Here is a 25,281-nt window from a genome sequence, read left to right on the forward strand (position 1 = left end):
GTAATGGAGTCAGGGAGAGATGCATTGAGCCATGTTTCACAGACAAATATAATGTCAAATTTAGCTGTATTTAGTAAGAGGAGAAATTCAGGTATTTTATTCACAAGGCTTCTTACATTGAGTAGCTTGCATTTAAGGCCAGTTGTAGTTGGAATTGAGGTAGTTAGGGGCGTACGTGCCTAGTTTTGAGTGATGGTGGGTTAAATGAGGTAGGTTTGGATGTGGAGTTGTGGGTTGTGTGACTTACTTTTGATACAATCAGCGCGTCAATGTACAGACCCTTTTCTCCATTGTCTAGACATCTTTTGAGTTCCTTGCGGAGTTCACGGGAGTGGATTCTTTGCAGTATGGATAAGTCTGGTCTTGAGCGAAGTTTTTTGTGGTTGGGATTGGTTTTTGCAATGACGTTTATTGTATGAATGAATATGCATTTTCTGGACTCATTTTTGCATACAACTCTACAAAATTTTGGGCTCACCGAGCCATCATTGTGTTTGAAGTCAGGGCCATCTCTGATTGTTTCAATGATATCTTCAGGAGAGATGTTTGTTGAATTTGAGTTGCTTATGATATTACAAACTTTGGTGATTTGTTGGTGTCTTCAAGACCAAATAAGATGGCATTTGGATGTTTCTGATCACATTCCATAATGTCTCTGATGAGTAAGGAGATATCATTTGTGGAATTATTTAATGGGATAGTAATTATTTGATGGTTGTGGTTTGGTGGTTATTTTTGGTTGTAGTTGTGATTGTAGTTGAGGTAGTAATTGTGGTAGTGGTTGTTGGGTTGGGATTTGATTTTGAACTGATAGGTAGTCGCTTATCAATGCTGTATTTTTTTTTTCAAGAGAAATTAGGCTTTTTTGTATAATTGTTTCAAAACATGTTGCTAAGCATTTTTCTATTGAGTACATGAGTGATTCTATGCTATCACTTCTGTCAGGCAGGGTACTTGGTTTGTTTAGCTTAGGAAAACATGATGGACATAGACAAGGGAATGTATCTGATGCTTTTAGGAGATCAGCTACGTCTTTGTTTAAGTTTAAGCAGGCAAGATGGGCTTGATTGTCACATAGGTAGCATTTGATGTTATTTTCGCTTTCATTGATGGTTTTAAGATATCTGAAGCATGTACAGGAGTCTGAGAGGCCATTGGTAGAGATATTATTTCTTTGTTGTTGTTTGGTAGTGGAGGATTTGGACTTTCTGGAGTTTCCGGCTGGCATGGTCAATGACAATAGTACACTAAACAATTACAATAGTTAATTAATGTGATAGGTAGACAGTTACTTAATGAATGTTGGTAATTAATAAATGTTAATTGATAAGTTAGAGAACAAATCAAAAGTAAAATTACCTATAACTAAAAATAAATCAATCAACTTTTTACTAAGAATCAATCAATCAATCGACTAGATAATCAATGATACAGTATTAAATCTCTATCAATTCAATGAATCTATTATAAATCCTGTGGAAAGCAGGTAGCTATAAAAATTGAACTAATAAATAATAGTTTGCTGGCCCTATAAATATTACATCATATGCTGTACTTTCTTGGACTCAGTGACTCCTATTATCTCTGGCTTGATCAAAGATATGCTACATAACTGTCAGCTATTTTTTTAAATGGACAGTCTTTCTAGAGCTTATCAGCAATATCTATCTATCTATCTATCTATCTATCTATCTATCTATCTATCTATCTATCTATCTATCTATCTATCTATCTATCTATCCATTCCATCCATCCACCCATCCATCTTGTAAGGAATTCCTTCTGAACCATGCAAATAATTATTTCCTGGAAATTTAAACTATAGGTCTAAAAGGAAAGTAATTTTCCTGTCTGCTTGAACATGCTCATATGGCAGTTGATGTTGGGTGGTAAATTCATAAAATCTAAGATAATTCAAAATATAATTAATTTATCAGTGATTGGTATAAAGACATTTTGCTATAAAAAAATTCTAGGTATTCAGAGAAATTAATAAAAAATTTCTAAAAAATAAAAATTAATTAAAAATTGGTTTTTTGGGTAATGTTGGATATAGATACTGTTGATCTATATTAACTTTTAAACATGTTAGTCATCTTTATGTTACCCTTGAATTTATATTTCTACTTGTGGAAAAATCAATTAAGACTTTATGCCAAATGAATTCTGAATGCATAGGATTGTGCAGCTCTTGACGGTTATTTTTAATGAAGCATTTCATTATATGGAAACATGTATGCATTCCTAACTGAAATCTAGAGTTGGCAAAAGCTTTAAATAACAAATTGTCATTTTTTTGAACTTAAACCAAACAAAATCCTCCCACAACAAAGTAGGATTCATTTCCTATAAAATTTGCAATGCTTGTTGTCAAACTGTAATTAATTATTGGTTTCAGTAGTCATGTTTTATCTGATTTTATTTGAAAAACATTTTTTTTAACATAAGTAGCAAGGAGAAATTATCAGAACTCAGTTTCTCAAGGCAGGGAATCTTTCACATTTCTGTTATCAAATCAAATCTGTGCCTAACCACACACCACCCTGCAGTTTCAAAGGTTTCTTGCTTGAGCCTTGCTGATAAAAAAGCCAGTGGATAAAAAGCTTGCTGATAAAAAAAAAGCCAGTTGAGCTCTACTGTTTCACAGCTGCCCTGAAATGTCTCATTCTGACAAACAATAGCTTTCAATGGAAGGAAGGAAGGAAGGAAGGAAGGAAGGAAGGAAGGAAGGAAGGAAGGAAGGAAGGAAGGAAGGGAAATAAGTAGAAGACAGATAAATGTCTAACTTAGCTAAAAAGATATCAATTTGCCAAACTTATTTATTTCTGATGGTGGTTCAGAATTGCATTATGGTGACAGACCTGTAAGCCTTTGGGTGGGTAAAGCTGTTGCAGAACCATGTTCTTTCCTCCATATACAAAGTTTCTTCTCCTGCTTTGATTCCCATTGTTTTACTTTCTATCCAGTCATATTCTCAGAGGAGAGCATCCAGAAATATCATACACAAGACCATGATTTGAAATGATTTGATAATGAAACCATGCTCTTGTGTATATTTCCTAAGCTTTTATAAAAGTGTTGTTTTTTTTCAAACTCATAAATCCAAATGGAATTAGCACAGGCAGTGCAAAGTAGAGGGGAAGGAATGAAAGGGTAGCAGCAGGGCACTACTTGCAACACATAACTATAGAACAGGAGTGAACAACCTAATGCCTTCCACATGCTGACAGTTCCCATAATCCCTTGTCAAGGATTGATGAGAGTTAAAGTTCAAAATATCCAAAGGATGGCACTACATTGCCTTCTCATGGTCAGTGGGGAAAAAGCCGAGCCACCATGTAGTCCAGGCTAATGAAACCAACATAGAAAGGACTCAACAAAAGAAATCCAGCTGAATTCCTGATTATGAAATGCATGTATTTCCGGAGCAAGCAAGTTGCTAAATGGTTGATATAATAAGGAAAAGGATGTATTTTAGCGAACTCCATCTGAACAGTCTCAATTCCTTGCTTCTACCCACATTCAAATGGCAACTGCTTCACATTTTTCTGTCTTTTCTCCAAACCTCAGAGGCGAGTCACATTCCACTAGCAATAATTACTAAGAAACATTAATCTTGCCCTTTTGCTAAATCCTGGTATCTCATGAGTTGCTGTGCAAAAACAACTATCAAGAGTCTTATAGGCCAAACTGAAAAATGTTTAATCAAAAATCCAGCTGAAGTTCCTAGGAATTTCTTCTTTGTACTGTCAACCTTAATGAAAAGGTGAACCCCATAGCAGGTGATTAAGAGAAACCCAGTTTCAACTTTGCTACATGGTGACCTCAACTTTTGATAATTTTAAGGATACACCCCTGCAATATTTTGGGCAGCAATATAAGTGGCTTCTTTATCTGTCTTGCCCTGCCATTTAATGGAACAAGTTTCTTTTGCGTAGGAAACACGAAAACTGATGTATAAACCCTAAGAGGTGAACATGCTATATTTAAGATTCTAGACTGTGAACATATTACACAGTTCTTAAGTGATATCAATGAAACTTTTAAAACATGTTTATTACAGATTCAAACTAGAACCTTACATAAATGCAAATAGTGAAAAAGAATATTATTAAAGATCTGAAATGATCTTCTGGTCTGACAAAATATATTTAACTCAGTTTTTCAAAGGTAGCTTTTTCCAGAATGCCAATTATAATAATTTTCAGATGTTCACTTGCTTATTCTTTAAACATAATACCATGAATAGGAGTTTCTGCCATAATAACATATCCCAAGTAACATTGATTGAATATGGGAATGTATATCTGAAGAGAGTACATCGTAAACAGAGTTCTTTGAAGCATATGCAGTGTATCTTCACAGGATGATCAAAATCCAAAAATTCACTGCAGAAAAAAACATACTACACGCAATAATTATATGGTTTGAAAATAGCTTTCCCAATCATTCTTTCTCTTCTTCTCCTATTTCAATGCTCATGGCACTCCTATTTAATAGCTGAATAATAGCTCAGATCTTCAGATGAAGTCTTTCTGATTATCCTATAATTTACAGATTATAAAGATAAACACACATGGGACGTCTGTGTAGTGGCACCCATCCTTTGGGAGATCCTCCCTCTACTGTATTGTTCTATAAATAACAACATTGTTTCTCTGGAGGCAGTAGTAGCTGTTAAAGATGCCACTTCAAGCAGAACTTCCCTAAGCATATCGCTTTTTGCTTGTAGTGGAATGTTTTAATTTCTGGATTCTTACTCTTTGATGTGTATTTTAAATGTTTCCATCTGTTTTTCAGACTGTTGCTGCAGGAATCAAGGTATACACTTATTAAACAAATAAATGCTTCAGGAATAATGAGAAATTCCATATGTCTCTAGACAGAGGGAAATTGCTCACATTTGGGTAAGGACAGATTTTTGCATCATTCTGGAGCAATCTCATTGCACAAACTGCTTTCTATTCAAATGTTGACTGGATTTGAGCCAGGGAGACTTGAAGGTCCCCAAATCAAGCTCAGCTCATAGTGGCTAAATGGGTATGTCATGTATGTCAAAAAACATGTTTCCAGCTGACAACTCTATGATTCTTGGTACTTGCAAGATCTGATCCTGTTGAACTTAGGTCACCTAACTCACCATTATACATAGCTACCCAAGTACATAATTTTGTGTGTAATACACAAATCTAGTTGTAAAATACCATAAAATTATTCTTTACAACATATATTTTTCTAGGCAACAAAAACAAAAATTCTTAATTAAGAACATATTGTTCATAAAATGATTCTGAAAAAGGTAAAACAGATTTTCAAAAGGGCTGGGAATTTTTTTTTTTTTTAAAGATGATACTCAGCACCGAAATAAACAGCAGATATGTGGTTGGTGTTTCTTGAGAGGGCATTCCACAGCTGGAAAAATCTTTTTTCACTCAGCAGAAAAACTGAGTTATTCTTTTAAAGCGGGTTTTAAGATTTGAGAATATATGCAGTATAGATATTATATAAAGAATTGATTCAGTTATCCTGCTTTCAAACCATGAAGATAGAGGTGGGGAATACTTTTATGCTACATTTTACCTTGACAAAGAACTCAAAACCAAAAACAAAAGTTTGCAATGAATCTGAAGACCTCATGGAAGAAAGCAAGCCCATTTATGAAAGTAGCCACATTAGGATATTTATGGCATTAAAAGTTATGGAAATATTTATAGTCCTGTTTGGAACATTGTTTGGCATCATATCTAGCAATGGAAAGGAAGTGAGTAAAACTGATAAAGCAGATATGTGAAACGAAGTGCTGAATTTAATATGATTTTCTCCTTGTAAGGGTGTATGTACTTGTATCTGCATATAATTTCATCCATAAATAATAAATTGTCGAATGGTCTGTACTAATGGCATTTCTTTGATTCTCAAACCCACCCACCCCCAATGGCTTGGATGAAACAAGTTCTTCTCACTTTAAGATGTTTGATATTTTTCATCCTTAGGCTTAAGTTAGAACACATGCACGATGTAGTTCTGGTTGTTATGTTTCAATGTGATTAGATTAACAACGTTATTATGTGCCCCATACAGTGTGATACATAACATGTACAATACTTATAGAATATTTCTGCCTCCTGTATCTACTTCTATATGTAACCTATGAACAGAATAAGGTTTTTAAACTCTATTTATTTCCATTTATTTTTTAAAAAGCTGTTAATATTAATTGTCATTCATTGTAGTAATGGTTAAGGTACAGTCATAGAAACCTGTCCTGGGCGTCCTTTATACCAGGGGTTCCCAACTACTGGGCCATGGCCTGTTTGGAACTAGGCCACAGAAGCAGTGGATAGCATGCTCACGCAGCTGTAATTACACAAGCAGCCGGCAAGCACACACATGCTCACCTACCACTCACATGGCATTATTCCCTCCCCCCTCACCTGCAAAGTTGCAAAGTGTGGAATACTGCTTTACAGGCATGAAAGCCAGTCACACTTGGGCCAGTCACACTCTCTCAGCCCAATCCACCTCACAGCATTGCTGAAAATAAGTAGAGGAAGGAGTATTATGAATGTTTGTGTTATATTGTCATATTATAAAAAAGAGATAAAAATCTTAGAAATAAATATTAAGCTGTCATATAGCATATAAGGCAAAGGTGCTAAGAACATAAGGATATAATTCAGATAAGAATTTTGCCACCATTTATAACACAATCCCAAAGGAAGAACAGATACAAAGAAAAAGCATTTTCTCTTTAGATCAAATAGTCACTGTCCTTCATGAAACACCTGCCTGCCTTGTGTAGTCTAGCATTATATTTACATAAATAATTTAGATTTACCAAATATACTTATGCAATCATATTATTTCTAAAATTTAGCCCATTTTTTTAAAGTTTTGGAATGAGTTTGGAAAATTATAGAATAGCTGAAGATTGGGTGTCAAATATATCTTGATTTAAAGGCATCATTTATTTGAAGAGCTGTCTAGCCAAATGTATGAGTATCTGTATATTTATAAGCATTATGGAATCCTATGATATATGATTGATCTATTTGATAATGCATTTCCTATATTTCTGCAATATGTAGATAGCTAATTTAAGATATGCCATTTTAATACAAAATGTTTACCCTTTAAAACAAGTGAAATATGAATATCTATGAACTTCCTTTTCATGGGTATCACCATGCACATATATAACATTTTGCATTTATTTATATGGTATGTAGCCTGCTTAATTATAGTTTATGATTGAGCTCATATTAAAGCTAATACAGATTTTTAAAAAACAAACAAACTATGAATGCTAAAACAGAGCTGTAAATGAAACCTGTCCTTTGTGGACTAAAGGCAAGCAGGCATTTTTCTTTTTGATCTCTGTTGTATCTAAGAACAGTGAGATATGATCCCACATTGCCCACATGAATGAGCGACTTCAAGCAGCAGAAGTGATTGGGCAGCTGTACCCAAGAGTTGACATTTTAAACAGAAGTTAGTGGTATTACCTTATCTTAAGAAGTTAGTGGTATTACCTTATCTTAAAAAAACAGTGGTTAGGGAACCTGGATTTGAAAGAGAATATTAAGAAGATATTAATGCTTACATGCAATATTATCACAACTAAAATGTTTACACCAGTTCAAGAAAAGTAATTAAAATGTGAAAACTACTAAAATCCAGGCAGTGTTAATACACAAACAATATTATCCTTAGGCATATAACATCACAAACTTTCGCTTTCAGGCATTCCAAAAATTTTAGAAACCGTGAATGACCAGATACAATTTAAAGAGGCTAAGTTAATGGGAACCTCAAAGCAAGGGGCCATCTATTTATCTTAAAAGTGAATTGCATCTGTTCCTTATTGAGTGATGAATGCTTGAGAGGCAAGGCTCAGAGGACTTGTATGCAAAATTCACTGAAAAGTTAAAAAGCCATGAAATGTGACAGGGCAACTCATTGCATAAACAGCAACACAATTGGAAATACACATGGGACCACTCAGGGAATATGATCAAGCATGGCTGATATTGAAACCCTGAAAGCCTGTTGTAAGTGTTCCCATGTAAAGACTTTCACCTGTTGCCTTAAATCATTCATGCCAAAGGCATGTCCGCTATCGGCTTTGACCTCGGTGTAGGGCAGAATGACATCAAAGGGTATTAGCAGATCAGGTGGCAGGTAGGTAGGATACTCATGTTCCTGGATGAAAGGAATGTCAATACGTTATCAAACAGGTGGATGGGAAACATTAGCACCTGGTTGCCCTTGTGGCAATGTTATGGTTGTCATACATCCCTTCTTCATAAGGGGGAAATAAAGGAGACATTTCTCATTTTGTGTATGCATACAAATGTTTGCAATCTCCTCATTGCCAATTACTGATGTTCAAATTAAACATGGAGCATGATTTAAGCAGGAAAATCTTACTGACTACGGCAGAATACCCTAAAATTTTACTAGTTTGTAGCTCTGTCTGCCTGTCTATTCACTTAGTTGTTATTGTTTTCTACCACTTGTACAACATTTGCCAATCTGGTGCTCTCCAAATTGAACTGATACCATAAGGGTCCAGATTCAAGTCCCCCTTAGGCTACAGAATCTCACTGGGAGATCTTGGTCCAGTTGTCAGCGTCTCAACCCAACCTATTATATAGGGTTGTTATCGTGGAGAAAATAGAAGGAGAGAACACTTTGTATGCCATTTTGAGCTGCTGAGCAAAAGTTGTGATATAAATCTAGCAAAGAAAACAATAAAAATACCAATATACATATAATGGATACATAGGGGTCCTCAGTGCTCTCTGAGGTTGATTGTTTTCTTGCAGATGTTTCATTACCCAAACTAGGTAACAACATCATCACTACCAAGGACCTGTCATTTGAACCATGAGCTACAAATATTATCCTCTATGGTATGCTCTAAAATATAGAATTCTCCTTAAGTCCTGCTATTCTGTTTCATCATGGTGGTATATTTCCTGAAAGGGATGTGTGAGGTATACAAGGGATGTGTGAGGTATACCAAGAGTATACACCCTCAAGGTGGGAAAATCACCTCAATTGCCCAGCTATAACAAGCAAACACTTATATATCAGACAACAAGTCAGTTGGATGACTTTAGGTCAGTCACTCATCCACTCAGCTCAATCCACCTCATAGGGGAAAATAGGAGGAGGAAGGAGTTATTTTGAGTTACTTATCAAATAAAAAAGTTGGGGGGAAAGGAAGGAAGGAAAGAAAGAAAGGCAGACAGACAGAAAGAAGTTAACCTGTTTCATCTTCTCTATGAGTGCATGTATTTGTGTGTTTCTAAAGTTATATGCTTCTGTTCCTCAAAGTAGTGAATCACAAATAAATAATTTGTACATTCTGTCACTCATGGCTGTTGTGAGAGATACATTTGCCCATTTAACCCCACATATGGCTAATTCCTTCTGCAGAAAGAATGGTTTAATAAAAGTGGAGAATTTGAAATAAGTTGGCCTGTTGGGTTGAATTTCATGTTTGTTTGTGCTAGATTTTGTTCCCTTTTTCTATTATTGAAATCAGCAAACCTACTTGTATTGAAAAAGTTTCTGAAGGGCATAGTTTTTAAAACTGTCCTGGAGAATAAATAAATAAATAAATAAATAAATAAATAAATAAATAAATAAATAAATAAATAAATAAATAAATAAATAAATAAATAAATAAATAAATAAATAAATAAATAAATAAATAAATAAATAAATAAATAAATAAATAAATAAGAAAGAAAGAAAGAAAGAAAGAAAGAAAGAAAGAAAGAAAGATTAATGAAAATGGCAAAGGCCTGGAAGTGGAAAAGCACCCCTGTATTTTACCAAGAAAAACACACAGATAGACAAGATAAAGTGGCTGATGATTGATGATGGATCTATTGGATTAAATGCCACTCAATATGCTGACCAAGAAGAGCTCTGGCTTTTTCAGAGTACTAATGGTGTTTATGACATGGTAGATTAAAACCTTCAGGAGATTTAGTTGCTGATATTGCTAGATAGAAAAAGAATATATAAAATTGCATGAAAAAGAAAGCTCTACACAAAACAAATTGGCTACAGAAAAACAACAGAGAATTAATGGAAATGGACTAGAATTTGACACTTTCAGTCAGTAGATCATACTATTATTACTCAGGACACAAAAAACAAAAAACAAAAAGTTTCGCTTTCATAGCCAGGAGGGATATTGCAAAGTTAGTATTTGGGAACAGTGCAAATAGAACAATGTCATTTAGACTTCATGGACATCCTTGAATGACATTCATCCAGGTTTATGGTCCAACAACTGATGCATAAGGTGAAGAGGTTTTTTAAAAATTCAATCTGACAAGAACAGAATATATAAGAAATATTGTTTGTAAATGGAGACAGGATGGTCAAAATTGGAAACTACAAAGTAGAAAACCTTGGTATGCATAGCCAAGGAAACAAAATGAAATAAGAGAACAACTTATCAATTTTTGCCAATGTGAGATTTCTTAATAGTAAAACAGTCTCCAAACAATTAAGAGAACCATTACTACTTGGATATTATCTACTATCAAGTAGAATACATAATATCAAATTATATTTTTGGTACAAGAAGGTGGATAGGTTTAATGATGATAACAAGGACAGCACCAGGAGCTGACTGGGTAACCCACGGTTGTCAAACTCGTGTCATCATGACAGCATTATGTGATGTATTGGGACTTTCCCCCCTTTCGCTAAACTGGATGTGGCCATGGCCAGCATGTGATACATCGAGCCCGCAGGCTGCAAGTTTAACACCCCTGGGGTAACCAATCAAAAATTGCTCATGGACAAGTTGTAAACCAGGCTAAAGTGGGGGAGAAAGCCAATCAGCTTTCATAATATGTTTTTGTGACTATAACCACCATTTTCTAGGAGAATATCTTGAATTCTTCTGAAATCTTAAACCTTATTAATAGGAAGCAGAAAACTGTGGAACAAAATTAAAGAAGTTTTTAACATTAAAAGATTTTGTCAAAAGAAACAGTAGAAAGTTTTGCTTTTTGTTTAGTTTTTGTTTTTGTCAGGATTAAAATGCCTTATCAAAAATGTTGTATTTATGAAGTATTTTTTTAGAATAGGCCTGTGATAGACAGAGCTCAGATTAACAACTATTTTGCTTTTAGTTAAGGTCTACAACTGAGCAGAGGCAATATAATGGTGGATCTGTGCTTGGGCCAAGATGACTTATCTAAAAGCTATACATTAAATACCCATGCAGAAATACCAATTCATCACAGAACAATAATTCATTTTGTTTAATACATTTTGATGTATAGTTTCATTATGGAAATTCATTATTATGAATGCCTTCTATTATAAGCCTCTTTTTCATTAATCAGCCTGCATCTTAAATTAGGATGGTGCTGTATGTCTCTGTGGTCATGAGTATAAAGTGGAATCAAGTGTTTCCTGCAATAGCCATGGATGAACAGGTTGAATGTGCTTAATGCAAATGAAATTCAATACAGTAAGATACAGCAACATAGAAGCCTTTGATTAGACTGGACTTACTCCTCTGATTGTAGGGAAGAAACTCTTTTTGTTTATCATCCCAATGTTTTAATAAGCATCAGTAGTTCTTTAAAACTCCAAATATCTGATGTGTGATAGGATTGGGGGTCACAACATGGGTAGAGTAGGGAGGATTTGGTTTAGAATAGGGGTGTCAAACTCATGGCCCATAGGCTGAATGTGTCATGTGCTGGCCCCACACCTGCCTGGTTTAGTGAAGGGGAAAAAAGTCTCGATACATCATGTGACACTGCCATGATGATGTGAGTTTGACACCCCTGGTTTAGAAGATGCAAGATCCTTTCAGTGGATTTTAGGCATGGAATTATACTAAAACATTCTTCCTTTTCCCTTGCATAGTTTGAAATCAGAAGACATTTGTTGGAGCAGATGGAACATTTGTTTCTCCCTGGCTTTTACCAGGTAAGCTCAGCAGTTTATGGATTTCCTTACAGAGCATTTCAAGCAGCTCCATTAGGAGTGCAACATCAATAAGTTTGGAATTGTTATCAACTCTAGCTGTACAGATCAATTATACTTGGAATTTCCAAATGAGTTATATTTTATTTTGTTATTTCAAATAGCAAAATATCAACACTATATCAAATCCTGCTCCAGTTAACAGTGGTGTCCCCCAAGGCAGCCTTCTAGGACCCACACTCTTTATACTCTATATAAATGACCTTTGCAATCACCTTATAAGCAACTGGGTCATCTTCGTGGATGACGTAAAACTATTCAACGCCATCAACAATGCTACTGTCCTTCAAAGCGACCTTCATTATGTGTCTGAATGGTCAAACAATTGGCAACTCCAAATCTCAACCAACAAATGCTCTGTCCTACACATTGGAAAAAAAATCAGTACACCAAATACAAACTAGATGGATATGAACTCTTTGATGATTCTCGCTCTGTCAAGGACCTTGGAGTACTCATATCAAATGACCTAAGTGCCAGAGCTCACTGTAACAGCATTGCCAAAAAGGCATTAAGAGTTGTAAATCTAATCTTACGAAGCTTCTCCTCTGGAAATATTGAATTGCTAACTAGAGCATACAAAATTTTGATAGACCAATACTCAAATACAGCTCATCAGTCTGAAATCTGCACTGTATATCTGACATTAATACAATTGAGCAAGTCCAGAAGTATTTCACAAGAAGAGTACTACACTCCTCTGCTCGCAACAGAATACCCTATACCACCAGGCTTGAAATTTTGTGCTTGGACAACCTTGAATTACGCTGCCTATGGTTGGACTTAAGCGTAGCACACAAAATTATCTGTTACAATGTCCTACCAGTCAATGACTACTTCAGCTTCAACCACAACAATACAAGAACACACAACAGAAATAAACTCAATGTAAACCATTCCAAACTTGATTGCAGAAAGTATGACTTCATCAACAGAGTGGTCAATGCCTGGAACGCACTACCTGACTCTGTTGTTACATCCTCTAACCCCCACTCCTTTAACCTCAAACTATCCACTATTGACCTCAGCCCATTCCCAGGAGATCTGTAAGGGGCGTGCATAAGTGCACCATCATGCCTACCGTCCCTGTCCTATTGTTCCCATTTATTCATACCTATTTCCTGTATTCTTACTCATGTTTATACTTATACCTATTATCTTGTAAGCAATTGACAAATCAAATAAATAAATAATAAATAAATACATATTTTCTTTCAAGCAGTATATTTTGTTTTTTTGATTAAAGTGAGTTGATAAAGCTTAAGTTTGTCTATGTAACTAGTTCAAGCTTTTGAGAGTACTCTTAAGTTGCTTCTCTTTTGCAGAGTGCTGAATGAATCAGTCCCCAAAATTTCACTATTTAGTATTTAGATGGAATTCTTGGTATTTCATTTAATGATAATATTTTCTTGAACTAGGAATTGAAAAGAGCTTTATAAATGTCTGTCAAGGCATTTATAATTTTCCTAAGTAGTAGGTAAAAAGGTTGTATTAGCTAAGGAAAACAACTTATATCAGTTAAAACATACCTTTGTACAAGTACAGTTTGGACTCATGATTATAAAATATAATCACATTCTTTATACAATCTACATTTTTAAGGTACTCATGAAAAAAGTTACAATAGTAATCCAGGTGGCACTATTACTGACCATGTGAAGTCTCTGGGAATTTGCTTTGCAAATATTTGTAGTTCTCTTTGAGAATTAATATTACCCTTTCTTCATTCCTATCATGCTGCTGATATGAAGAGGGTAAAGGAGAATAGTGTAAGGGTGTGAGAAGCAGAGGTAAGAAAAGAAATAAATTTTTTGTGTGTCTATGTTTATTCTAAAGCCTGATTTTCAGACCTGAAAAATGAATGCCAAAAGTGTGAACAATGAATGCATTGTAGCATTAACTAACAAGTAAGTACAAAACTCAAGAATAAAACAATCAGGGGTACCTTTATCTGTTGCCACAGAGTTCATTTGCCAAAATGCTGGAGGTGTGATATAAATCCCCTGTAATTACATGTTTTGTGATAGAACATTCCTTGGCTGTTTAAATGGATTATACATTGATTTAGAATGCTGGAAGGTATTTCAGACAGGTCACTAGAATAATTTGTAATTAATGTTATGTTTGCCATTGTTCTGGTGTGCTTTGCCATTGAAGCACAGGTTTAAGCAACTTGTGAATGAAGGGTTTCAGAGGGTCTTATCCACTGGGTGACATTCTTTGTGTGTAATGATGTGTAGTAAAAAAAAACACAACCCTCCACTATTTAACAATTTTCAGTATAAATTTAGCAGCAAGGGCATACTTTTAAACTATCTTTATAATATGGAAGTAGAATTGCTATTTCTGTTTGAAGCAAGTAAAAGAAATATGATACATTTGAGTATCTTCAATATCATACTCTCAAAGCCAATAAAACCAAATCAGACAAAAACAACAACAATAACCCCACATTAACCCAGTGGATCATAGAATCATTTACATGAAAGGAGCCTGGAGACAATCTATTCTAACTCTCTGATAAAAATGATTCCACCCACTTTTGGTAATTAGGGAAGGTACCAATAGGTATTTAAACAAAACCTGAATGGATGTCAGTGAAGCATCCAGTAATCAAATGTAGGGTTGTACAGGTATTGGACTGACAGACTTAATGGGGTTCTAGAGGAACTTGAAGTTTACCTCCAAGATCTGTGTGAAGTTCAGCTGAGGCCCTCGTCTAGTAGCTTTGTGAAATGGGTGGATGGGTACTGCACCACTCTCTCTCCCTGCTGATCCCAGGACCCACCTTTACTGCGAAGTTCCAGGAAATGAAGTGAAAGAAAAGATACCCACAGTGCTCTTGAAGGAAAACCTGGAAGATGTCTGGCCAAACATATATAGGAACCCACATTAGGGATTACTAAGGCATTTGCTACTGGTTTGCTTCCAGGTGTTGCTTATAACTTCTTACACTTTCCATGGCATTGAGCCTGATCATTTGAGAAACCATCTATCTCCCATGGTGTCTGCCCAACCAATACAAGCCAACATGCTTCATATGCTTTGGATATGTTCCATTAAACAGTGTCATCTTTTGGGACCCAACATGAATTTTTTGAGATGTGGAAGACTCTTACCTTCATACCATTTTGGAGGGTCTTAAAGATCTGGCTGTTGTCTCAGGCCATGAATTAGGGTGATTGGAGTTCCTTGAGAGTATTGCTGTTATATTCCTTTTTGTATTGAGGCTGGATTCATCAACATGTCCTGGTTTCATATGCTTTCATTGGTTCTGTTTTTTAATAATTGGATTATTTTTTATTCTATTTGCAATGTGAGCAATCTGGATTCATTCCAAAATTAGGAGCACCTAAATAAATTAAATTAATTAGATCACTTCCAAGTCTTTTTCCAATTTCATCTTATGTGATGCTTATAGAGTTTTCCAATGGCAAAAGTAGGCATATCAAATATTAAACTATATACAAAGTCTTCTTATAAATAATAGGGAGGGGGACTTGTAATACAGCAAAACTCTTGATTATGATCAGAGCAGATATTTGTCTTTAATGTGATTAGGACATCTAAGGTTAAAAAACCAATTGGCAACAAGGAGCACCTGTAGCAAATCACTTATACACTGATAGCAAAATAACTCATGCATGGTAATATCATACATATACTGCTATTACATATTTATTTCTAATGCCCAATGCTAATATGTAAATCACAGCATGTGTTTGATGACATTGTGACACATTTCATCATTTGTCCCACTTGGATACATTGGTGGGTGAATGTTCATTTAAGCCAGGGGTGTCAAACTCACAGCCTGAGGGCTGGATGCATCATGCACTGGCCACGCCCATTTCTGGTTTAGTGAAGGGGGGAAAGTTGCAATATGTCACATGACAACTGTCACCTTGGAAGCCTTTTTTCTTTGAGGCTTCTGGGCTGCCACATTCAGTGCCTGGGAATTTGGGAGCGGGATTTCAATGAGTGGTGGAAGATTAGCCACAACAACATTCCTTTCTCAGAAAGTCAAGGATATGTTACTCTGCACCTGGAGGGGAGTGACTGGGGAAGTTGGAATGAAGTAATGATTGGACCATGTGATGGACTTTTGGGTGCAGGGGTTGGATTTTGGATTTTCTTTGGGCTAGGGAAAACCTGGAACTTTTAGATTCGAGTTTTCCCCAGATGTGCCAATATGACATCTCTAATAAAATGGATCTTTGGGAAGATGATATTCTCAGAGTCTTTTTCTTTGTAGGTTGTTATTGGAACCCTGAGAACGATAACGTGACAAGGATAATCCCTGATCTAAGCCAATGGTTCCAACATATGGCAGTATACTTTTGATGTTGAAGGGTTCTTAGTGCTCTCTGAGTTTGGTTGTTTTATTGCCTTACCCAAACTAGGTAACATCCTCAGCAGTGATGATATTTCCTACTTTGGGTAATAAAATGTCTGGAAGAAAACAAATAAGTTCAGAGAGCACAGAGGACCTTTCTGTGAGTCTACAAACTGTTTAGGGATACCAGGCTAAAAATGAAAGACGGAAATTAAAATGCTCCAGATTTCATAAAGAAGTTATGCAGTCCCCTGCATTGTTGTTAGACTGAGTGAATATTATAAAATCCTCAGCATTTTTCTCCCCAAATGAATTTGTATTTATCTTTAGGGTGCCATTCAGGAACTCTCATGCATGCCATGGTACCAGTTATTGTTGTGTTGTTAATTCCTGATTTGCATGCTGGTCCACAAAAGCTTTCACTGATGAGGAAGGGCACTGCATAAAGGAGAAATATGGGGAACTACTTAATAAAGTAATCAGCATGGGAGCATCTGTTTTTTTATAGTAGATGGATAAAATTTTCCCATGCCACAGACCTAGAAAGAATTTGATATATAGCTTCAGGCTATATAGAAATCAAATATAATTTGGCTGTGTTCTTATTGGTAGCTGTCCCAACAGCAAAAGATTAAAAATGCAGCCTAAACATCATCAAGGAAAAATAAACCATATTCCATCAATATGATAAACAGCTGGGTTAATAGAAAGTAGCCAGCCATCTTAATTGCTCACCAGAAATGGATGAATTAATTAAAAATAATAGATGAGTAGCTGCTTAGATAGCTTCCTAAGGGGAGACTATATCAAAGGTGAGATGCAGCAGGTGAGAAGGGCATTTACAGATAGTCCTTAAATTACAACCATTCATTTAAAGTCCAGGCCTGTCAAACTGGCAGTCTACCAGCTGGATGTGTCACGTGCAGGCCACGCCCACCCTGGCTCCGCAAAGTGCAAAAAAAATGTTGCGATACATCACGATTTGTCTTGTGACACGATCGAGTTTGACACCCGTGGTTTAAATCGTTCAAAGTTGCAACAGCACTGAAAAAAGTGACTTACCTCACATTTAATGACTGCCACGTTATCTTCATGGTCATGTGATCAAAATTTAGGTGTTTAGTAACGGCATGTATTTAGAACAGTTGCAGCATCCCAGGTCCATGTCATCACTATTTGCAACCTTCCCAGCCAGTTTCCGACAAGTAATTTCAATAGGGTAAGATGGATTTGCTTAATGACTCTGTAATTCTCTTAATAAATGCCCCAATTTGCTTAACAAAAAAGTTTCTAAAACCAGGATGATGCATTAACCACTGCTTTGTTTAGCAATGGGAATTCTGGTCCCAAATGTGGTTATAAGTAGAGGACTATCATTTTTACTGCCCCATTTTGGAAATAAGGACTCCTCAGCAAGCTCCACTCATGTTACAAGATGTTTGTAAGGAAGGATGGTCTTTTTGTTATCAAGATGCTAAGCCTAAACATGTTTTAAATGTTATGGTCAACATTTTGAATCGTAGATAGAAATAACAGGCAACTTAGATCAAGCCTACTTAGCAGTTCTAGTCTAGTTTAAATACTGTAAAGTTTCTTTAGTGCTTGACTTACAACAGTTTGTTTAAGTGGCTTGCGACCATTTTTCATTCTTACGACCATTGCAGCATTTCCATGGTCACTTGATCAAGGTGGCAACTGACTCATATTTATGATGGTTGCAGTATCCCGGGGCTATGTGATCACCTTTTCTGACCTTCTGATGAGCAAAGTCAATGGGGAATCCAGATTCACTTAACCACCATATTACTAACTTAACAACTGCAGTGATTCACTTAACAAAGAAAAGCAAGAAAGTTTGTAAAATGGAGCAACATTCACTTAACAAATGTCTCACTTAGCAATAGGAATTTTGGGCTCAGTTGTGTTGGTAAGTTGTATTCAAATATAGCTCTAATTAAAACAACAACAATAGGAGTCTATGACTTGAAAAATCAGCTGCTGCCCAAAGTGGTAGCTATATTTTTTTGTTTTGTAATAGCAGCCCTAATGTCAGGAAATTTTATCTTCCTCAGCCCCTGCCAGTAAGGGAGAGGACAAAGAAATGTGGATTAACCAGAAGGAATGAGTATATTATAATATATATTATATGAATTGGTGTAGGGTAGGTAGATATGTGAATGGGGTTTTCAAAGGCTTTCATACATTTTGGAGGGAAGGAGGAGGGGGCTTAGAGTTTAACTAAGATTTCAGATAGGCCAACATGTTTCTGGGAATATTAACTCTTGGAACTTCAAAACAGAATACACATACTGGAAATATTAAATCTGTTTTGTTAGCATCCCAATCAGGTATTATTAAAGAGGTGGCTGTGACAGCCCATAGTGTATTTGAAATAGGAGCTTAGCTTTCACAGCAGTGAACCTTGATTGTGTAGAGCAATGATCACTGTACCATGGAGAAGACCTGTAATGTACTCCCACTTAAAAGAAACAAAACAAAATCTGATCCTCAGGTAACCTTAGAAGCTATTTGCTCTAGCAGGTCAGAAAACTGCTCAAAGAGCTGAGATTAAAAGAGCTCCACTGCTGATCCAAGTGGGGCTTCTGCCTAACGTGAGATGCTTCCTTCATTTCCTGCGTATGGCTTTGTTAGAAGAAAATATATTTGTTAACTACTCTTCATGACTCAGCTATTTTTGAGGAATGTGCACAATTCTACACTGATTATTATACATATTATTATAACATTGTTATACAGATCCAGGAGAGTATGCATAGTGCAGAAGAGCAATAAGTTTGCACACAGCCCCAATTCTTGTCTTATAGTTATATTGAATTCCCCAAATTCCTATCTAACAGCAGGAGGACCTGTGTTATTATTTTTTGAATTGGGAATATTATGTGATGATATTTAGAATTCAATAAACCCAGAGAGAACTTGGGAAAGATTCCATGGATGAAAATCCTAAAGGGGAAAACAACTCAAGAATCTTGGGAAATTCTAAAAAGTATGATCATAGAAGCCCAGACCAGCACAATACCACTGAGAAAGAAAAACAAGAAATCCAAGAAAAAACCAGCATGGCTGCACAAAGATCTCTCTGGCAAATTGAAAGAAAAAAAGGATAAGTACAAAAAATGGAAAGAAGGACATACAACTAAGGCAGAATATCAGCAGATAGCCAGAATCTGCAAAGACGAAGTCAGGATAGTAAAGGCTCAGAACAAACAAAGACTTGCAACAAAAGTCAAAGATAATAAAAAAAAAGTTTCTTCCAACATATAAATAACAAGAAAAAAAATCAAGAAAACAGTTGGTCCACTAAAGAGAGAAGATGGCAAGGAAGTAACAGGCAACAGAGAGAAAGCAGAACTGCTTAACTCATTCTTTGCATCTGTTTTAACGCAAAAATAAATTATAGCTCAACCCACCAAAAACATAACTGTAAAAGACAGACCAGAAATAAAAGTTAAAATTAGCAAAAAAATATATAGTAAGAGAACACCTGTCTGATCTTGATGAAAACAAATCACTGGGGCCTGATGGATTACATCCCAGAGTTTTAAAGGAGCTGGCAGAGGTCATCTCAGAACCACTACACCATATCTTTCAAAAATCCTGGAGCACCAGGGAACTACCAAAGGACTGGAAAAGAGCAGATGTGGTTCCCATCTTCAAAAAAGGAAAAAAAACAGACCCAGGAAACCATAGACCAATCAGCCTAACATCAATACCTGGAAAGATACTGGAAAAGATAATAAAAAAACAGATCTTCCAACATCTAGAAATAAGTAAAGTAATAACTAGCAGTCAGCACGGGTTTGTTAAAAACAGATCATGCCAAACCAATCTTATTTCATTCTTCAACACAGTGACTAAATTAGTAGATCAGCAAAATACTGTGGACATAATATATTTAGATTTCAGCAAGGCATTCAACAAAGCAGACCACAATCTACTTCTTAGTAAGCTAGAAAAAAAGTGGAATAGATAGCACCACCACTAGATGGACTCGCAACTGGCTGGCAAACCGTACTCAACGAGTAGTCCTTAATGGGTCTAAGTCTACATGGAGGGAAGTAAGCAGTGGGGTGCCACAAGGTTCTGTCTTAGGCCCAGTACTCTTCAATATCTTCATTAACGACTTAGATGAGGGAATAGAAGGGGAACTTACCAAATTTGCAGATGATACTAAGCTGGCAGGAATAGCTAACACCCAAGAAGATAGGCTCAAGATCTAGATGGATCTTGACAGACTAGAACACTGGGCCATATCTAACAAAATGAAATTCAATGTAGAAAAAAGTTAAATCCTGCACTTAGGCAAGAAAAACCAAAAGTACACATATAGACTGGGTGAAACCAGGCTCAATAGCAGTAACTGTGAGAGGGATCTTGGAGTCTTAGTGGACAACCAGCTAAATATGAGTCAGCAGTGTGCAGCAGCAGCCAAAAAAGCTAATGCAATCCTAAATTGTATTAACAGACGGATACAATCAAGATCAAGGGAAGTACTAATACCACTCTATAAAGCCTTAGTAAGACCATACCTAGAGTACTGCATCCAGTTTTGTTCACCACATTAAAAAAGAGATGTTGAGACTCTAGAAAAAGTACAGAGAAGAGAAACCAGGATGATTAGGGGACTGGAGACTAAAACATACAATGAACGGTTGCAGGAACTGGGCTTGGCTAGTCTAGTAAAGAGAAGGACCAGGGGAGACATGATAGCAGTCTTCCAATATTTGAGAGGCTGCCACAGGGAGGAAGGGGTCAAGCTATTTTCTAAAGTGCCTGTAGGCCAGACAAGGAATAATGGATAGAAACTGAACAAGGAGAGATTTAACCTGGAAATAAGGAGAAACTTTCTGACAGTGAGAACAATCAACCAATGGAACAGCTTGCCCTCGGAAGTTATGGGAGCACCATCACTTGAGACTTTCAAGAAGAGATTGGACTGTCATTTGTCCAAAATGGTGTAGGGTCTCCCGCTTGGGCGGGGGGTTGGACTAGATGACCTACAAGGTCCCTTCCAACTCTGATTATCTGTTGAATCTGTTAATGCCTTTTTATGTCTGGATCCAAACCAGGGTATACCATTTAGTTTACTGTAGTTGTACTTGTATTTCCAACCAACAACTTTTCATCTATCCCAAGGAAAAGACGATGCTACTTTGAGAACAATTGGATCAGATCAGAAGTTCCTAGTAGATTAAGAACTTGATGGGGCCACTTCTAATTGGCCTATATAAGCAAGCAAACAGTTGAGATCTGGGAAAAGATAGCTACTCAGTGTTTAGGAAAAGAGAAAGAAATGAAACGGAGCATAATGGTGGCTTGTTGTATTTTCCTCTGCCAGTATCCAACTCCTAAGGTTACAGCGAAGAAACATTTTAAGGGTGGATTGGTGATGCAGGAAGTGAGATGGAATCTGGATGATTATATCAAGAGATATATAGATCCAATCACTTGCAGCTCCATATTGCAGACAACAGAGAATATACCCATCCTGGGCTCACTTAGGTTTCTTGGTGTTAAGTAAATCCAGAGATGGTACATACTGTATATTGTATCTTATATCTTATGAAAAAAGTTTGGAGAGAACCTATCATGTCTTTATTCCTTCTCTCCATTTCTTGTTCTCCTTTTTGAATCTTCTCTTGCCTTCACTGGAAAAATAAATGGCATCCATAATTTTTACTTCTTTGTTGATGGTACTGATTAACTCCAATGGATCCAAACTTCCCCCATCATATCCCAGATCCTTCAGACACCAGCACTGGGAGAGGTATAAGGGTGCTGGATATTTAATTATTGTAACAGGAAGGCCTCAACCTACTGTAGTCTTTGTCTGGGAGCCCTTTGAAAATGCTATGGATATGTTGTATTTTCATTTCAGGGCAGCATTCAGAATCTAGAAATAATTGAGAATGTCATACTGCAAAAATACTGATAGTTGCTTGTCATCAAAAGGGTAAATCCTGCACAGAATCTGATTCAAATCTTTAGAATTCTTCAACTCTTGCTAAGAGGAGAGAAGAAAACTCTTAGTACTTAATTTACTAGCATAACATTTGGAGAAGGGCAGAGAAGTGGAATGGCAATATCAACACAAGTTGCCCAGCTAGATTACAAGAACCTCTTCATTTGTACTCATATTAATATGAAGTGGAAAAAAGATAGAAAACTTGAAGTGAGCACTGTTGTTGGTATCAGAAATAAACTTAACTTGTTTATTTATTTATAAAAGAAATATATAGATCATTTTTTAAAAAGTAAGATGCTTATAAATTTACCTGTAAATTAAACTTTTTAAAATTTTAGCTATACACAAAACAAGAAAGGAAACAATAAAATATATTAATGGGCCCATGACTTTCAGTAATAGTTTTTAAATGGATAGGATAGGACCATAGGATAGAACTGAAATCAGATCTAATAATTCATGAAGATGCAAAATTCATTAAATACATTCTAAAATCCAGCATCTTTCTTTGTGTCATTGGAACATTGTGCCCTCTTGCTCCTGTTGCATGCTATGCTAACTCTTCTGACACCTCCACCTACCCCTCTGTTTAGAAGTAGTAGATATGCCATTCTTGCCACACTAAAAGAGCAGGTCAGTTGGCATTCTTCTGTGTCATATCAAGTTTGGCATTCTTCTCTGTCATATCAGAAAATCAAATAGAAAAGAAAGAGCTTACTTTTTAAATTCATTTTTAAAGTTTTTTACTTTTAAGTCAACAAACATTTTATGTGTTGTTTCAGCAAACCTTAAGCTCTTTGTGGCAACTAGGAGAATGGTAAACTTTCTTTCCCCTTCTCTGCTACCTTTTCTCTAGAAGAGGTACAGGGGAAATATTTTAAAAATGTAGTGCATTTAAGCCTTTGAAAACTCAACTGACACTTGCAGATTAAGGCCCTCTAAAAAGTCTATGTCCCTACTATTTCCATCTCAGTTTGCCAAAAACAATGAAGTGGCTGCAGGAATTTGCTTGCTCCCCCATTATAGCATTTGAGCACACATACACACACACACACAAGCATGCACAACCACATATACACAAGCACACGCACACACACACAAACATATGATCATTTATATGTGTATATTTAGATTGAATCTTGAATCCTGGAATCTTGAATCCTGAAGCAGTTTGAATCAAACTGGTTTGCCTTCCAACCTTCCATAGAAAATTTCAATTATATCATGCCCTTTTTGAATCTCCAGTTGGAACTGAATCAGGTCAAATCCACACCGAAGACCTATTTTTCTGTTCCCCTTTACAAATTGGTTTAACAAAAGCAAAGGAAGAGCTTTTTCACCACTGGGGAGGTAAAGAGGATAAGTGATCAAATGTGCACCACAATGTTGCACTGTAAACTCTGTCCCTTCTGAGTCATTCCAAAGCCATCGGCCAGCACACAAGCAGAAATACAGATCCAGCAGCAGCAGAGATAAGGTGACATGGCGAGCTGACTTGCTGCGAGGCATATTCGGAGTTGACGGGCTCCGAGTGAAAAAGTGGCTTGCAATGTCACAACTCAAACACAAAAAAATGGACCTTGTGTCACAATGACATGATGCTCATATGACATTTGACATTATCTTGGTTAGGAACAGATGCCTATGCTTGCCCAGCACTGAAGCCTGAGATGAAGATTTATGCATTCAAGAAAGGCACTAGCCATTTCAAATCAGAGTTTGTTTTATATTATAAATATTGGCTTGCTTGGACATAGTAAATCATCCTTGGTTCAGATAGTACACAAAAAATTCTAGTCCTTGTAGATTACATTTCTCCCAACCCCCAGATAGCTGCATAATAGCAGGAGGAAACTGATGTGGAGAAGAATCTTCTTATTCCACCAGAAAATCTTTGAAAATCCATATTGTACATGTGCATGTTTGAGAAGAAGCCAAGACATAAATGCACACTCTGACTGGAGTCAGAAAAGTTGCCTGTTGTAATAAAGGGCACTGATTTCCTTTCCAGACATTGCAAAAGTACTTCCTGAACGTAGATGCTTTTCTGTCTTTTTTCTTGACAAATGGCAGATTTGGAACATATTATGAAAGATTACCGGAAAGTCAAGGGTTTACCTATTTTGTTGCAAGAAGGAATAATAATCCCATTGCTTTAACACACAAAGAACTCTATCGGGATAACTGGATTTTTTTATTGTTGTTTGCCAGTAACTATAATAACAAGTTAAGCTATTGGTTCAATACTTTCTGTGGGCTAAAAACACGGAGAATCATTAATTGGATACAAACTTTTTGTGAAATAAGATATCTCAAGAGAAATAATCTTGGCAAAAATCTTTTGCTTATGGCATGGTTGACACAGTTTGAAAAAGTAAGAAGAATGAAGTAGAAGTTTTAGAAAGTTTGTTCAGTTTGCTTCTAGTTGCTGAGCAAACTTTACTCAGATCAGAGTGATGTGTATTTTTTTCTACAAAGAGAAGTCCCTCTTGTGGTCACACAGGGAATCCAACAACCAGTTTCCTTCTCAACTCCCAAATTCAGGAAATGAAATCTGAGCCTTGGCCACAGGGAAATATGGGATGCCCTTGAGCTGTGATGCAGAAGGGCTACCGTGAGAGGTCCATGAGTCTAACTTTGAAGGGAACTTAACAAAGTGCCCTTTGATGAATACCTTTTGTCTTGGGGGGGATGGGGAGGTTTTAGGCGGTTTAGCTGGCAGAGGCAACAATAATGCTCTGACTGATCTCAGATTGTTGGGAACAACTGCAGTCTTATAATGGCCCACCGAGTAACAGAATGAATATGCGAGATGACTATTCCAAAAGGAATCCCCCTTTTTCCCCCTCATGAATGAGGCCACAGGAGAGACATCAAAGATTTCCTTGATTGGATTGCTAGGATTATGAATGATTCTTTTCCTATA

The 25,281-nt window shown here is 36.3% G+C and overlaps 1 long non-coding RNA gene across 1 annotated transcript in view; it reads left to right on the forward strand.

Annotated features, from left to right (window-relative positions):
* Positions 1-11,911: 11,911 nt before the first annotated feature.
* Positions 11,912-25,281, forward strand: part of LOC148132774 (uncharacterized) — a 76,282-nt gene continuing 62,912 nt past the window's right edge. The window contains exon 1 of the long non-coding RNA XR_015749193.1: positions 11,912-11,976. This is a non-coding gene — a long non-coding RNA (uncharacterized LOC148132774). The remainder of the gene's footprint in view (positions 11,977-25,281) is intronic.

This window comes from Notechis scutatus, chromosome 1 (genome assembly GCF_049901735.1).
Source record: "Notechis scutatus isolate UNSWTSFEM ecotype Mainland chromosome 1, rNotScu1.2, whole genome shotgun sequence".
Taxonomy (NCBI): domain Eukaryota; kingdom Metazoa; phylum Chordata; class Lepidosauria; order Squamata; family Elapidae; genus Notechis; species Notechis scutatus.